We start from the raw sequence: 17,123 nt of genomic DNA, 5'->3' as shown, positions 1-17,123 counted from the left end.
GTAGGCTCGGGACAACACCGACGTTGAAATTGTTGTCGAGGTCAACGGAGTCTGTCGGTGTTAGCTGCAGTGTCAGATGAAATCTTTAGGTTGAACGGTAATGGAAGTTTCTGATAATCGAGGTTCTGCTAAATCGCCACTGGAACACGCAAATATGATCGGAGAAATGTCGCAAATATCATGACAAAACATTCCGAAAAGAATAATTCGGGAAAACCGTGGGCAGTTCGAGACTCATCGCGTCCCGCGGGAAAAATTTGCGATTCAGAAACGGTTTCGCAAACCGAAATCAGGTGAACGCACGGTGCATTATACAGGTGTGCCGACTTAGCATCTCTGTAACGTTGACGTTTTGTGATAGATGAGTAGTAATTCTCTGGCCACCGCCAGACGGCGCTTGGGTCGTAGGTACCGTACGTGTGCGAATGAGATTGGTGTATTCACCAGCGCGTCCGAATACACACAATCTGATTCGCACACGTGCGGAACCTACGAGCCATGCGCCATCTGGCGGCGGCCAGAGAATTACTACCCATCTATCACAGTTTTCTGAGGGAAGTCGGCACACCTGTCACCGTGGGTGAACGTTTGGCTAGTTGGGGCGAGTTCAAGGTAGGCTCGGGACAAACTGAAATTGTCGTCGAGGTCAACGGAGTCTGTCGGTGTTAGCTGCAGTGTCAGATGAAATCTTTACTAATTCGCACAATGAATCGTGTTCATGAATCGTGTATGCATTGCTTCAGGTTGAACGGTAATGGAAGTTTCTGATAATCGAGGTTCTGCTAAATTGCCACTGGAACACGCTAATACGATCGGAGAAAAGTCGCAAATCTGATGACGAAACATTCCGAAAAGAATAATTCGGGAAAACCGTGGGTAGTTCGAGACTCATTGCATCCTGCGGGAAAAATTTGCGATTCAGAAACGGTTCCTATTCGACGGGTGTAGTATCGATTTCGCCGCGATTTCGTCGAACCGAAATCTGGTGAACGTTTGGACAGCCAGTTGGGGCGAGTTCAAGGTAGGCTTGGGACAACACCGACGCTGAAATTGTCGTCGAGGTCAACGGTGTCTGTGGGTGTTTGCGCGCGCGCGTCGCTCGCCTGTGAACGCGGGCTAGAATACTTATGAGCGATCTAGAGGATGGTAAGCCCGACTGAATAGACTCGAAACCCCGGTCCACCCCCGTCAGCTCTCTTATCAATGCCAGCAGGCAGGAGATGCGCGCACACAGAGGCCGGAAGCGCCGTCGCACTTTTCACGAACGGGTCCGCCAGGATTGTACGTCGCGCAACAAATACCCAACACCGTCAACCCCGATTGAAACGTCCCCGTATGTATATCAACCAGCTAGCCGATCACATTGTAACCCTTCAGGCCCTTTTTAGACCGCAATAAGTACTCGTTAGAACAGATTACGACCAGTCTCATAATGCGAACACTTCCGGCCCGGTTTCCTTTCGAGACTCTCTTCCAAACTCGATCGGGGAAGAAAGCGACTGTTGACCCCTTAATTCGCAGCCCTCTGGCCGAGGCAATTTCGCTCGAACGTAATCGTTATTGTCCCCAAGCTTCTCCCCGATTAAGCTTCCTCAATGGGTTCGTCGCGAACTTATCCAAAAGTTCTACAGATTATATTAGATACCCCGGGAAGTGATCAGCTGTGTCTTTTAATAAACTGATAATATTGGTTCGATGGGAAACACCTTGTTTTGTCCTGCTCTGTTTAAGCACTTTATTGTTAGGACTTTGCACTCCTGAAAACAGTTGATCTGAAACTTTGTATCTTACTCTTTTAACATGAAATTGCATTTCAATCAACAGTAAATATCGTGGTTTATGTATTTATTTAATACTGTCTATTTCTGTGATGGTCTTTGTTTTCGATATTATTTAATGAAAATATTATTTGAAATGTTTTCCATTTGTATAAGAGGGAACTCTGTCTCTCACACGTTAAGGAAACTTATGAAATAACACCGATTGTGTTGAACCAATACTCTGTAATGAATCAAACCCTTAACATTAAAACTGATTAAAGCATGTTATTCTCATGAGCGATTCTAAAATCCACGCGCCTCGATCAATTATCGTGGAATTAAACTCCAGACTCTCTCGAGGAACCTTTGTCCCAGTCATAACAATGGAGTAAAACAACCGTACAACATTTATATAAAACTCCATAGTCCACGTCAAAGTCTGCCTCGTTCTTTGTAAACGCGGTCGACAAAATAATCAATTTGAAAACGCATAAGAAAATTCGACATAGATGATTTAATCGTGAATGTAATGAATAAAAGAATAATCTATTGAATTAAATGAATTTCGTTTCGAAATCGGAAATTACGTTTTCACACATTTCCAATTTGACTAGCGAGAGGATTCCATCTGTGATTATTCTACGAGAATGAAGATCCACTGAAAATACTAAAATCAACGAATAATATTACCGAACCAATGTTATTAAAACCTGCGGACCTTCTATTTCCGTTCGGGAAAGAATGTACAGGGTGTTTCAGCTAACTTGATCACCGCGAACATTTAACAAAAACGTTCAACCATAGAATTCACATAGCGTCGTGGGGGCACTTTTGTCCGTAATTGTGTCCGAAATTTTTTATTATCTGCCTTAGTTTTTCAGAAATGAAGGTGAACTTCAATTTGTTAAATGGAATGCTATGTATTCGTGTTCTATCATATGGAAGCTTGTGCCAAAACGAAGTCATTCAACAAGGTCACAAATAAAAGAAACAAGTTAATTAGTTCATGTGGCATTTAATGCAAGCAATTTTTATCTTGCATAAAGATCCGCAATCGAAGTACAGTCTTGTAAATGGAGCATTTGAGTGAACAAAAAATTCCATTTCTACCATAATACAATCAAGAAACGTGTGATTCTTTGATCAATGAGAAATAATTGCAGTTGTTTAACGTTACTGTTCAAAATCGAACATTTCATATGCATCGACCTAATAATAATGAGAAAAGGGTTGGAAGAGGGAGACCCGAGAGGAGAAAATTCGCAGTGCGGCGTAACTAAGAACATTCTTTGCTTTTGAGAACGATAATCTCATCTCGGCGAAGCTGTGAAGCCTGGTATTCTCTGGGCGCGGCTATGGAGAGCGGTTTTTGTCGCGTTTTCTCATCAAGCTGATGGAAGAAAAAGAATCGATTCACCGTTGATCACGTGACGAGGAAGAAGAAAACGAGGGCGAGGCATCTGGGAGCCGATAGCCAACGATTCGATGACGATGAACGGGGAAATGACGATGAATTCGTTGGAACAGCCGGGACGTGACGAGGTAGACGCGGCTTAGGGTATTCCCTGCCGCGGGATCTCGCATCTAAATTCTCGAGCGGATTCGAGCGAGTGCAAGGAAGTTCCCCGGGACCGGGTGTTCGGTATCCTGGCCGGATTAAGGCTGAACACCGTCTCTGAATCCGGGAATTTTCCTCCGGGAACGAAATTTCCTTCCCCGGGAAGAAGATGAGTGGACCACGTTGCCCCCATCGAGCGAACGAGGCCGACCTCGAGGTCGTTTTCCATGGTTTCTACCCCCTGCCCGGGAGAAAATATAATTCGACGAGCCACGATCGATAGTCCCTCGAAATAATAATTAACAACGTCCGCTGTCGTCGACCGGTTTTTAATGACTGGGAAATGCAGCAAATGGACCGGCAATAATTGTCAACCGGACGATTGAATTTCATTTCTACCTCCGTTCCAGGGAGAAAATCATTTTCGATGGAATACCGTTTCTGGTTTTGTGACAGCGCGAGCCGAAAACATCGCTGGGAAACTGGGCCGTTTCATTTTTCCTAGCACACCTTTCTCCCACGCGTTGCGTAACGCGATATCTCCGCCTGACATTTATGGCGAAACGAGCGTCGCGCGCGCGAGCTAGTACCGACATTATATATATGAACGTCCGGGGCTCTTAATATTCCCGGCGTTGTTGAAATTCATGAGCTTACATTCCGCGAAACGAAATATCGAAAATCAGAGATGCATTAATTTGCCAATCCGTCGAGCTTTAGAGTTTAATCAAGTTTAGTAGCTTCGTTTGTCATTCAATTAAGAGCCCCGTTTTGTCATGATACGCGAGCGCGCGAGCGTTCGGGGGATTCAATCTAACGAAGCAAAATATTAATTACCGGCCCCCTGCCGATCCGATCACGGTTATTACGAAATAATCAGTAAAAGTATCGGAGGAAATGTGGATTTTCAACGAATAATATATTTCCAATTACCTGGAACCACATATCCGTCCGCGTCGCTCGATTAAAAAATTCATGGGAAAAATTGACCACGATATTAAAATCGAGGAAACGGAAGCTCATACGGGAAAAATCCGTAGTCGAATATGCGATTCCACCTCGTACCAGAGCTTCCCGACATCCGAGGATCATCCTGGATGTTGAAGCGGCCCGGATCTTGCACTGAGCAGCGGGGATCCAGACTGGATCAGGCTCGATAGGGACACGCCGCGGCTCAACGTAACAAGACATCTCCAGAAAGACATCAAGAGAAAGTTGAAATTGTATACTTCGGATAACTAACTTTCGCGAACTGAATTTTTACTTTAAGCCACGAATTTTTTGTACACATCTTGTAAGATAATGCAGACGAAAAAACTGCGATTTACTTAAAACAATGAAACATGTTTAGGAAAGAGTGGATAAAACTGCGGATTTTATGCATTTATGAACAAGTTGGGTACATATAATTTAAAGCAGCGGACATGTTGAAAATATTTAAGGGCATCAATGTATTAGTTTCAGCTTAATAGGATAATTAAAAGAAGAATACAATTTTTATTCGGCTCCTGTGCCCTGCAATCAATGCAAATATTTTTTATTTTGCAAAAAGGTCCGCACTCTAAAATCAGATTTTATGCATTTATGAAGAAACTGAACAAATTAGAAGTCATTTGAAAATATTGTTCACACTACTCGAGACGCCTACCGAAATGATTAAAAGAGAAACTTCGTTCTGATTCAGTTTACTCGTACATATTTAAATCTAGAACGTGTTCGTGCGATCTGAATGATTAATTTTAATTGTTTTCAAATTTTCTTAGTTTTTCTGTAATTCTTTTTCCGCGCACAGAGGGATTTCCAGTATGGTAACCATGACTCCCCTTCGTGGGAAGTTCTATCGTGATCTCCGAACGGTTTGTCTGCCACTGAGGCGACTTGATTCCACATGATTCCACGTTGCAAAGTCCTCGCAACTCCGCCAGCGTCTCGATCGGATTTGTTGAAGCCACGAGGAAGAGATTGGTTCCAACGGTTCACGATTCTCGAATGGCTAGAATGGTCCAAGTACTAACTTGCAGAGTTGGTAACCGGCAAAACAGCGTCTTGCCGTTGAGGTCCATACAGGAGTCAACTCTTTGGTATCAGTATAGACCCAAATATTAGGTTGTCCCACAAGCAATGTGTTTCAATCTATTTTTCAAATAGCGGAATAGTATACCTTCATGTTATAAATAAGTAGACATTAATTTTTCCGTGGAAAAGGCAGAGAATGAATTTGTACATCTAATATTATGTAAGCAAGTTTCCGAAAAGACTAATTGGGTGGTCCTCTGAAGAGGCGGTTGCTCGTGCAACGTTCGAGAGGCGAGAGTGAAATTCAGTTGGTTCCTGTTCTTAATAGTCCGAAGTTCCATAGCGCAGGGGAAATAATTGAAAGGGGGTACTGTCTTGAATAGAAAAAGGTCTTACTAAATTCTGACCATCCGTCCCATTGAAGGGACCTAATGAACCGTAGCACAATCCGATTTCCCCGTTCACTTTCTCTGGAGTGTTTCCCTTTCTGCGGAGCAGGCTGCGGGATTAATTCTTTCCAGTCTCTCCTTCGTCGAAGGGCTCTCGATTTTCCACGTGATTTCCACGGGACGAGCCCAAGAGGGAAAAGGGCGAAACCTTTCGGTTCCCCCCTTTTAATTATCGCTCTGCTCGTTTCATAAGGGTTTCAATTAATTTCCCTGACCGGGCTGCGGGAGCCGTTGTTAATTATTTAATTCCCCTTCAACCGGTTCCGGCTCCTTTTTGCTCCGCCACGAAGAAAACTGTAATACCGGCCGGAAGAAGCTCGGGTTCCGCCGGTGGCAATTAGTCGCCGACCAGGGGCAATTAAAACAATTGGTGCTCGCCTTTTTTGTATCGCTCTCGATTCCGCGGCTTTACCCCGATTAACACCCGCACCCGTTGGCTTGCCCTCTCTCGTTAGCAACGATTCGCTTCGCCTCGCCTCGCCTCACCTCGCATCGCATCGCGTCGCGCGACACGACTTCCGGTTTCCCAGCGCGGCGCTCGTTTATAACGCTAAGCTGGATCCTGTGGGAACTCTTTCCCGTTCCCAGCCGACTGAATACTCCACCACGGTTTGTTTTCTACCGACCAACTAACAGTAATTGTTTCTCTCGGTGACGTACAGCTCCCAGCATTTTTGCTCTCGGTGCTCGACAGGATTAAGGGGATGTTCTGGTTTTGAACTATCAAAAAATCCATCCTCCCCGCGTTTTCTTTAACCGTCCAGTCCATTTCGTTCGTTGATATTCTCTTGTGTACGCATTTTCATTATTTTTGTATAGCGGATGCGGGTATTCCATGTACAGGGTGTCTCGTATTTTTCTGCTGGCCTGAGTACCCGCATTCTTTACAACCGCCTTCCCGTGAGCCACCAAACACAAATCCAGTCGATACCGTCGACGATAACCGATCGTGCAGTACAATTTCAGTCCGTGAAATTTTCTCCCATCTCCAATTCCGGCGGAGATATTTCGTCGTTCCCTTTTCCCGTGACCCACCCCGTATTCGAGAGGACTTTCGACGAGGAGGGAACTGTCTCGGTAACAGGCGACGATGTAAAAGCAGGCTATCGGGAGATGACAAATTCTGGCCAATATCCTGGAATAAAATTGCCGTGAGGGGAGCGCTCGAGAACGGTGCCGCCTCTATGGAACGAGGAAATAAACGGCGGAGAAACGAGAGTACAAGGAGAGAACGTGCGCGTCACACGGCTGCGATGGGAGCTTAATATATTAAGTCGCTCACGAACCGGTCTATCCTGCCACGTGAATCCCAGCAGCGGACGTTCCTTCCCACGAACAATCTCGTTTCTTTCACTCGAAATGAAATTAAGCCCGCTCGCATCACATTTCCCTCGAAGCTCTGCAACCCTCTGCAACGCTCTAAAACGTTTCTGGCTTGACGTGCGGTGCGCAATCTTTTGGATAGCGCAGCTTCTGACAGAGTCGCAGATCGTCAAATATAAGTGATTGGAAGAATTGGACTTCGACGACTCTGGACATTGTAGTGGATCATAGTGGTAACCCAGATCTAGCCCAGACTTAGCTTTTATTTTCTCAAAGCCTTCGGATAGTTCCTACCTTAAGACAGCAATAGGGCCTTTCAGAGAGCTCTTAACTAGCTCACAAAGTAACCAGATCTAACACAGACCTAACCCAGAACTAGTTTTCAGTTTGCAACTGCAAGACAGCAATAGGGACTTTCAGACAGCCCTTCACTAGCTCATGAGGTAACCCAGATCCAGCCCAGACCTTGCTACCTGAATTGTCAGCAAAATTGGAAAATTGGAAACCCAGATTTCTACGTGAAACAACTGTTTCGTCTCGGGTCGATTTGCGTCCAACAGTTGGCTTGTCTTCAAGACCCAGTCTGTTTAAGCAAAGTTGCTGATCGCGATACAAGACCGACTCATTGTCGATGGAGTGTCGGCTGATTATTCCTGACGGACAATCATCTACCGGCCGATTACTGATTGCCATTTCAGAGGCGACTAATTACAGACTGATTGCCGACTGATAGCCAGTTGATTGCTAACTAATATTCGATTCACTGTTGGACGACTGCCAGCTGTCTGTTAACTATTTAACGGCTGCTACAGAAGAGCAGACTCTCGCCAGCAGAGAATCGATCTTCGACGTGCTACTGTACTCGCGATATAGCTCCACAACAAACCGTTCTCCGTTACATCGGCGGATTCTGACGCGACCCACTGTCACTTCGATCTGGAGCTTTCGGTATTTGCTGGATACCAAAGTTGGATACTGTGTTGAATATCCTAGGATACTTTTAAAAGGACGACAACTTCTTCGTTGCTTACCTTCCTTTTTCGAAAGTTTTATGAAATGCAACGTACCCAATTCTGAATGATTAAAACAGTTCAGCAGAAGAAAGTCACAGATTCTCTGAAAATTATACATTCTACTATGACTTTAAACAACGAAGAGAGAGTGCGTAAAGTTAATTTGACTGTTTTTAAGTGAACTGTTAGATTACGGATGACACATATATATTTGTGACGGTGGTAGCGAACATGTTAATAGTCAACCCTACGACTTGGATTTTTGTTCGAGAGAGTTTAGAACAATTCGTTTACTGCATGGGATGAACAAAAATTTGAAAAAGTTGCAATTGCTCGGAGAAAATACTGGAAGTTGTATTTTACATTCTATGTGGGCCTGAAAATTTTATTAGAGTGTATTTTAATTAAATTGTACAAAATCTGCAGTGAAAATCTATCCGATATCTGAATCCCTAATGGAACGAATACTCTGCTAAAGAACTCATTGGATAATGCGTGTTGTCATTGGTTGGGAGCTCGAAGACCCCGGATAATGAAGCAGAAATTATTTAAACAAATGCCGGTGATCGGCGAGGAAACTTACGATCCGCCGGCAGTTTTGCTTCCTAACGTTCCGGGGATGATTGAACTTCGAACTTTCAACGCGCCGCTGGTAAGAGGGTTTGCGGTGGTAGGCGGATCGCTAAACCGCAACTTTGTTCGGCTCCCGTGGAGTCGCAACGCGGGATCCATTATAATGCGTATCAACTTTGCGCCGGGGAACGAGTTCCGGGATGTTTCTTCATTAGTTTCTTCCGCGTTGTTCGCCGGGCAGCCTTCCGATGGAATCTGAACGACCCTTCGGGGGTCGAAGTAACGAGTATCGAACACGTGAACCATTTACAGCGTGTTGCACCGGTGATTACAGCGTCACCTCAGGGGTGTCTGACAAATGGCTTGGCTACACTACTTGCAGGATTAGACTGTGGATTTTTGCATTTGCAATCAAAATTAATAGCCGAGATGTGAGACTGTGACCAATTACTAGATTTGATGTATTTTTAACAAAAACGAATAGGTGCAATTTGAAACGGTGAAAATATTAGAAAAATTTTTAATTATTTTTATATTATTTTCGGCCTATTAAATGTATTAAGAAAGATAATTAATTTCTATTTCACTCCAGTTTGTTGCAAATCATTACAACAAATTCTCGCAGCTATTCCAAGAAGGAATATGTCGAACTTTTGTTTCGTAAAATTGATTCAGAAAATTTTTCATTTATCTTCTCGTGTGATAGTTTTGTTGCGATACCAGCTGTGCACCTGCAGGAAGCGACGTGAATTTCTGAAACGAACATTTGGGACTGGGTGAAGCCAGGTCACACAAAACCTTGGTTACATATTTTGCGAATTATTCAGTGTCAAAGCGAGTCCACTGAAATGCTGGCTATCAAGGACGGCTTCCATATTTCCATTCTGTCCGGCGAGTCTCCTTGCGGTTCCAATTACGCCGCCGCGCAGCGAGTGCAACAATGCCGAAGATTAATCCCGGCCGTTGCCCGTAATCGTGGCGCCGCAACAATGCTATCGCCGGCAACCATCAAATATTATTGCCGCGAAGGTGTTGCGGTTTATTCCCGCGGCGTTCCGCGTCGTCGACAAAACGTCGGCCGCGATTCCGGCCGCGACTTAAGTGGCTTTTATGAGGCCAGCCGTGGACATTTTACGGTCCTCCGCTGCCCGGAACTGTTACGCTCCCTCCTATTCGAGTGAACGTACCCGATAAATCGTCGGATTTGACGCGATTCCACGGATTTCTGTTCGCCGCCAAAAGAATTTCAATGACCCGACGTCGGCGACGGCGGCGACTGTAAAAGGTGCTCTGACGAGGCTATCGTTTTAACGACGCCTCCTTTGTATCGCGGACGGAAATGCGTTTAATGATTTCGTGAACCGGCGATAAGCGTTACGGCTCCCGATTGTTCGCGGATTCCCGCTTAACCGCATTCCCGCAAATGGTGCCCGTCAAATTTTCCTCCATATCCACTGATGGATATCGGGTGCAATCATTATAAATTTTTTGTGGAAAATCGTACATTCGGAAATTGAAATACTCGTGGGTGTAAAAATCAAATCTGAAATAAAAATCTCATCAGATTCTGTCGAATTTAATTTTCATGAGCCATAAATGCATAAACAATTCATTCTTCAAAATAAAAATAATTTAAGAAAGAGCAGTTCTGACATTTTGCTGATAGTACTGACATTTCTGTGGCCAAGAGAGAAAATGGTATCACTTTTAAAAGGAAAAATTATTCCCATTTCTCCTAGTTAGTAGCTTGTGCTATGACAAGGATGCATCCATTTTGTGTGGCTCATGATTTTTGCCCTTCCCCTTCCCCGCGATAGATGAAACACGCCCTTCCCCATGGCAACGGCGGAGGGGGCAGTGGGCGCTATGGTGGGGACGATATTGCCTCAATTGGGGCAAATGTGTCCCGGTCTGTTCTACTGTAATAGACGGCACGTGTAATATCCGAGGTTCGTCCGAGCATTGTAGAGAGTGATTGTCAACAGGAACAAATTTTGGCGAACGCTGCTCCTCGTCCGAGAGACACGAACACTTAGCAGAGGCGCAACAATGTTTGCCGGTCACTCCGGCGCAAATTAACACAACAACGGAGTGTGTCCGGGAGAAAATGGCCAGCTAATTTGCCAAAGTGGTCCCGCGAGTGTAAGTTATAACGAGGAACGGAATGGATTTGTAAAACGGCATCGTTAACGGGCAGCCGCGTCGCGCGGAGACGGAGAAACGCGTTAATAAACAGCCCGTTGACGCGTCGCTGTTTGCGAACGTGGCGTATTCGTTAACGCGCAATATAATTACTTGGGAAACACGTCGGGATAAACACACGGGGGCCGACGTTCCGCCGCACCAACCGTGCGATTTCCGTCCGAGCGTCGAATGAATATTTAATATCGCGTCCATATTATTCGCCGCGGCCGTTGTTAATTAGGATGGATTTATTTTGATAAATGATTTAACGGCACGACTGTCCGAATTGTTTCATCCTGCAGTTTCGCTCGTCACTGCGGAAAAGAACAGCCCCCGGATAAATTTCAGTCAGAAAATCGTCGATACGAATATCCGGTACTGTCCGACCTGAACCGGGCTATTCTACTTGCGCCGACTCATTAGCAGACTGCGGAATTTTGCAAGTATTTTCGTCGATTATTTTAGGAACACCAGGACTAAAAATGTTCACATTGACATACTAGGTCGTTCGGAAGAATCGTTTCGTTTTCAATCTTTTACCATTTCGAATAATTTTCATGAATTTCTGTTTTCGATCAGCAAAAATTGAGTCCGAAATGTCAGCTGCCAAGATATACCATTATTTTAGGAACACCAGAACTAAAAATGTTCACATTGACATACTAGGTCGTTCGGAAGAGTCGTTTCGTTTTCAATCTTTTACCATTTCGAATAATTTTCATGAATTTCTGTTTTCGATCAGCAAAAATTGAGTCCGAAATGTCAGCTGCCAAGATATACCACGATTTTGCGATGTAAAATATGAAATAGTAAAAGATTATGAAAATCGAAGATTGTTTTCAATATATCAAAATTATTAAAGGATGATATCAATTTTTATTCAACTCCCTTTTCTCGCAATCAATGTAGAATATGTTTATTTTGCACAAAGAGAGAGAGAGAGAGACTCGCAGTCCTGATAATATAAAATCAGATTAAAATCCTACGGAACGTTCGCGAAGTAATGAAATAATAAAAGCATCTTTAAGAAGTGCAGCAGTTTATTGGCAGCTACAGTGCAACGATCCGCTGATATCTGCCAAGTACAAAGTGCTGATAATCCGTAATTTCTCGCAGAAACGACACCGCAGGGAGCGAGGATTTCTTCTCGAAGATCAAAGAGTCTTAATTCAGAATACCGGATCGTTTCCGGGGCGGAAAATGAAAACGCAGCCGGGATCTTTCCGTTTCGAATGGTCCCGCTCTCGCTTCTGTTTATAATAGGTCAATCATTACCGGGTAACTCCGGCAAAAGACTCAAGATCCCTCCCTCCACCCTCCACCCCGCCCATTCCCGAAGTTTCGCTTCAAGTTTTCTGGTTAAAGAGGAGATTCCGCCGGCTATGAGCAAATAAACCGAGAAACGAGCAAACTACTCCGATCCGAGGGACTATCCTTTACAGATCGCGAGATCCCGCTCGGTCGAATGTCAGCGGGATATCGTCGGGCAGGAGCGTTGTACTTGATCGGAAGTTGGTTGTTACGCAATTTGCTTCCGGTGGGAGGAAATGGCGAATTTCTGAATAGAGAGCACGACCGCGGCGGACGAAGAAGTTCGAGCGCTTAATCGCGGAATCCAATAACTTCCTGATACTACTGTTTGCTCGAGTTTCAACCTTGACTTCGATCCTTCAACTTCCGACATGAATAGCCCATTCTCTTTTAATAGGTGTCTCCTCAAAAATAACTCCAGGATCACAGAAACAAAGATAAGGACGTGATGTAGTTAATCGATTAGAAATGTAGATAAGATCAGGGAAAACTTGGTTGCCCAATATTCTCCGCTTGGTTGAGACCAGAGCAACAGCGAACTTCATTTGTTTACACAAACTTCCCCTTTTGTTCGCAAACAGTCGCAGTTTTCTCTGCCCGCGAATTCTTCGCCGACTTTGCGGAGGAAGTTGCGGGCCAGAGTGGGCGCACGTGCAAATTGTGGACGCGGGCTTGCCGCGATCTCGTTTCTGGTGCAAAGTATTTTTCCTTGTTTGAAACTTTGCGATGCAGGTCTGCTGTGAAATATTTGATACCGAAATACTTGGATGCGGACTTGCTCGGGTCTTCTTCGGAGACGTATTCGCTCTTATTCTGAGCGGTGGTTTATTTATCCGCCAAAATATTAATTGTAATCTTTTCTGGTTCTGAGACGCCACTAAAAAATTGATGTACCATCATCCAAAATATTGTTTACATTATTAAATATGTTGTCGTCTAATCAATTACTAATCATTTAGGTATTGTATCATACCAATTTCATACCCACAAACTTCTATTGTGTTGATACATGTGGGTACCTAATCTTCGAGTGCAAAGGGTTAAATGCTCTCCATATGTTTGTCATGTACGGAAATTATTACTTGATGATATGTTACGATTAATTGTTCTTCTCGCTCGACACAGTGATAAAGACTTGTCTCGCACTCTACCCGCCTCCCCACTCTTCCGCCGGGTCACGTGACGCGTTCCGTCTGTGTCACGTGACTAATCCGGCAGAGAGGGTATACCGCGGTCGGGGCATGAATTTGTGAGAGGGACTACGAGCTGGGGAAGCAAAGAGTCCACATTACCTGTAGGCGGTAACAGGAGCGTGCGCATTCGGCAAATCAAATTACAAAAGCTTTCGCCTTGGCGGCTGTGTAAGCCGGAACAAAGTGGGTCCGGTAGCGCGTGGATAATGCAGCGTTGCGCGGGCGTTATGGGGATTCATTAAATTTAATTCTCCTGATACACGGTGTCGCGAACGACGTCGACTCGGCTGTACTCGGCAGCGGTACGATGCAGGCCGGTGCAACACGGTCTTCTCGTGCAATTCCGTCGATGGAATGCGAAACTCCAGGTGCGTAAACATTTACCCTCCGCCGAGCTTTGTACACCTTGGGTAGGCTTGTGTCGCGTTGCGTTGCTCGGGTCTCTATTGTAAAATTACGCGTCGCCGAGCGAGACTCGCCCGGTTGGCTGCAACGCGAACGCCGGTTCTTGCCCAGCACCCTCTGTGCCTGTCTGTCTGTCTTTCTGCCTGTCTCTCTGCCTCTGCATACCTATGCACGCCAGTGCATGCCGGTGCATGCCTGCTCTTGACGACGGAACGGGAGCGACGACGAGTGTCGCTCGCAAACATTGTTCGCGCCTCGGGCGAATGATAATGACGCGGCGCGCTCGCCGAAGATTGCTTCGACTTTGATACGTCGACCGTCCCCCAACCTTCCCCCACCTCTACTCGCTGAATAGAAACCGATATTCCGGATAGATTATCCGCCGATACGTCAGCCGTGATACTAACCTCCGCGGACCCAAAACTTCCGTCAAGCATAAAAATATAGGACCACTGTGTTTCGGAAGGAAATGTACATTTTGGAAGATCAATTATGTTGTGCACGTAACCCTAATAGTCGAGAAAAGGTCGTTTCAAGGACGCATGCCGAACTCATTTGTTTTCTGTACTTCCGTAGTATCAAAACAAAGAAATGGCGTTCCATCTGAAAAAACACGAAGAGACCTTTTGAAAGTATCCTTGGAGAAATAACGATAAAAATCTTTTGGTGACATTCTACTATGAAAATGGTGACTAAATTTTCTATTGCAAGAAACAAACCAAATAAAAATGTCCTTCTTCATTTAATAGTCTCGATGTATAAAATTAAAATTGTTTTCCTTCGTATTTTATCGTAACAAAGTAGGTACCTAAGTCATAAAGAAAATGTCCCCTATTCAAAATGAAACAAACTACAGAATGTAAAATAATTTGATCAACTGTTCTTTACTGATTGAAACAAAAAAAGTGGTCTTATCATTATCTCCAATGAAAAAATTAATTTTCTTTATATTAATTTATATAATATTAAGTTTCCCTTTATATATTATGGTAACAAAGTAACTATCTAAATAATAAAGAAAATGTCTGCTATCCAAAATTAAGCAAAATACAGAATGTAAAATAGTTTGAGCAACTGTCCTTCGAGGAAAGAATTAATATTCACTGGAGAAAAAATCCCGTAAAGGTTGTGCCCGTTGTAATAGGTAGATTTGCCCCAGTCCGACCCACGCGATCTCAATTAAATCCTTCTCGGTTGAGTAGCGTCTGGAATCGCGGGACGTAGACCGTGCCGCGATTACGTTTCGCGTCGATACCACCGGAACAATGCACGCGTAAAGACAGAGAAGCAGATAAAAGGGGTGTCGACGCAGACCGGGGCAGCGGGGAGGAGCGGCTGGAACGTGAGAAAAGGGGGAGCGCCTGTGGAACGGAGAACTGGATGTGTGGTAAGCGGTAGGTAGGGCACAAAGGAGCTTGCTTCGTGCGCCTCGATCTCAATTCCGCGCCTTCACCGAGCCGACTGTATTCTCTCCGCCGCGACGCTGGAACGATTGCGACGCCAAACCGCCGAGAACTCCAACCTCAGCCTGTGTACTCCGAGGTTCGCGGTTTCGGGGACCTGGGAATGCGTGCCTCGCAAAAATGATCTTCCCCGAAACTCGTCACTGCGCACAATCATTGACAAATATATTTATAACGATCAATTATAATTTCAACATGCACTCCATTCGAACTGCTGTGTACTGATTGCAAATCAAATGAAACCATATATGCATAAAATCAAATGTAATTGGAATTTTTTACGTTTGATGTTAATGAGGCAATTTTGCGAAGTAGCGAGCTCAGTTTCATCCAATCTACCAGCGAATTGTACTTTTAACTAAATGAAATGAAAAAAGTTTTATGAGCATGATTCGAGTATATTAAATGTACGAAACCTTTGACCGTTTATTTTTATTTGATTGGCAAGGAAGAAAAGTATGTATGAAATTCCTCGTCGTCCGCACAAGCTTTTATATCTCATATTATAGAAATGATATTGAATTATTGTGCTGTCATTCATTCAACAACTTTCATCCACGTTGGATGTCGAACCTTTAGAACGCTCTATGAGAACGAGTTAATGCGCTGATAAATCGTTTATACTCATTTTGACGTACTTTGATCTCTGATTTCAAATATTTGTACATCAAAACCCTTTTACACGTGCTTCGATTAATATATCCACGCACTCAATGCTTGAAAACCGATGACTGTTCAAGGCTTTCGAATATATGTAATTCCTTTTGATTACGGCTTACACTCGGAAACCACAAACAATAATACCAGTTCGAGAGCCTCATATCTCCGACCTCTAAACTTAATATCGATAACATTATCATTATTCAGTAATAAAATACTAAATAGAAATACAGCGAATACTAAAGTGAGACCAACAAATTAGAAGAAATTACGCTGGGAATCTATCGCGCTGGATAGTTGATCTCCGAAATCCTTTATTACCGTGTTAGCACAATGCAAGTAGTCGGGAATCAGCCATTAGTAGCGTAAGTCCGCTCGTGCAGGCTTACAAAAGCATTGTCTGGGGTTGCTAAATATCTGTACATCGCAAGCACGTAAATCCCCTATTCATTATTAATACACCCACTGCTGAACTCCAAACATCCTCTAGCATCGAGAACAATTAGTTAATGATCAACTAAAATTGATTAGAACAGACCAATGCAATTTTTATAAAAATATATTAGACAAAACTCGACTGACAAATTTCACACCAAGCAAAATAAAAATTGCAAGAAACAAGAACCAAATAAAATTGTCATTCTTTCGTTAGCAGGATGAAAACAACATGTTCTGAAGTTTTTAACATTTTTTTTAAGTAAGACTCGGATACGAACAAGCAGGTTGATCATCGCGGAAACGACTTTTATCCGTCGAAACCGTGATTACAGTAATAACAGTTCATTTTACCGGAGTTTCCCCGCGCCTGGTTATGAAAACGTAAATTTACATAGAACATCACGGTCTCGTTACACGCGTTAAGCTTTAACGATGTTATCCATGCACGTCTAAAGTTGCACACGCGCGCAAACACCACCGAGCAAGCAGATATTAAGTCATCACCGAGCAGTTCGCTATTGCGCGAGAATGTTTACGTTCGAATGATAAATTCGATCGTATCTCAATCTTTTGGGTAATAAGGCTTCGTTGCGCGGGGCGTCTTACAGGAGGAAATTGTCGTTCGCCTATCTCCTCGCTGATAAGGGGATAACAAGACACGCAAATGCTGGCTCGCTATCGGGAACATTGATCTTCTGCATCGCGACAAAATGGAACGCCTGTATCAAGTATCGCAAGAACTGCGATCAGATAGGTTTCATTACAGTAATGAATATG

The 17,123-nt window shown here is 44.1% G+C and overlaps 1 protein-coding gene and 1 long non-coding RNA gene across 3 annotated transcripts in view; both read left to right on the top strand.

The window, feature by feature from the left end:
• Positions 1–11,241, top strand: part of LOC143212905 (uncharacterized) — a 101,495-nt gene extending 90,254 nt beyond the window's left edge. Inside the window, exon 3 of the long non-coding RNA XR_013009818.1 lies at positions 613–11,241. This is a non-coding gene — a long non-coding RNA (uncharacterized LOC143212905). The remainder of the gene's footprint in view (positions 1–612) is intronic.
• Nlg3 (Neuroligin 3) overlaps positions 1–17,123 on the top strand; it is a 453,040-nt gene that overhangs the window by 92,201 nt on the left and 343,716 nt on the right. The gene's annotated exons all lie outside the window — the stretch shown is intronic.

Source organism: Lasioglossum baleicum, chromosome 10 (genome assembly GCF_051020765.1).
Source record: "Lasioglossum baleicum chromosome 10, iyLasBale1, whole genome shotgun sequence".
Classification (NCBI taxonomy): Eukaryota; Metazoa; Arthropoda; class Insecta; order Hymenoptera; family Halictidae; genus Lasioglossum; species Lasioglossum baleicum.
This window is presented reverse-complemented; position numbering and strand designations above follow the sequence as displayed.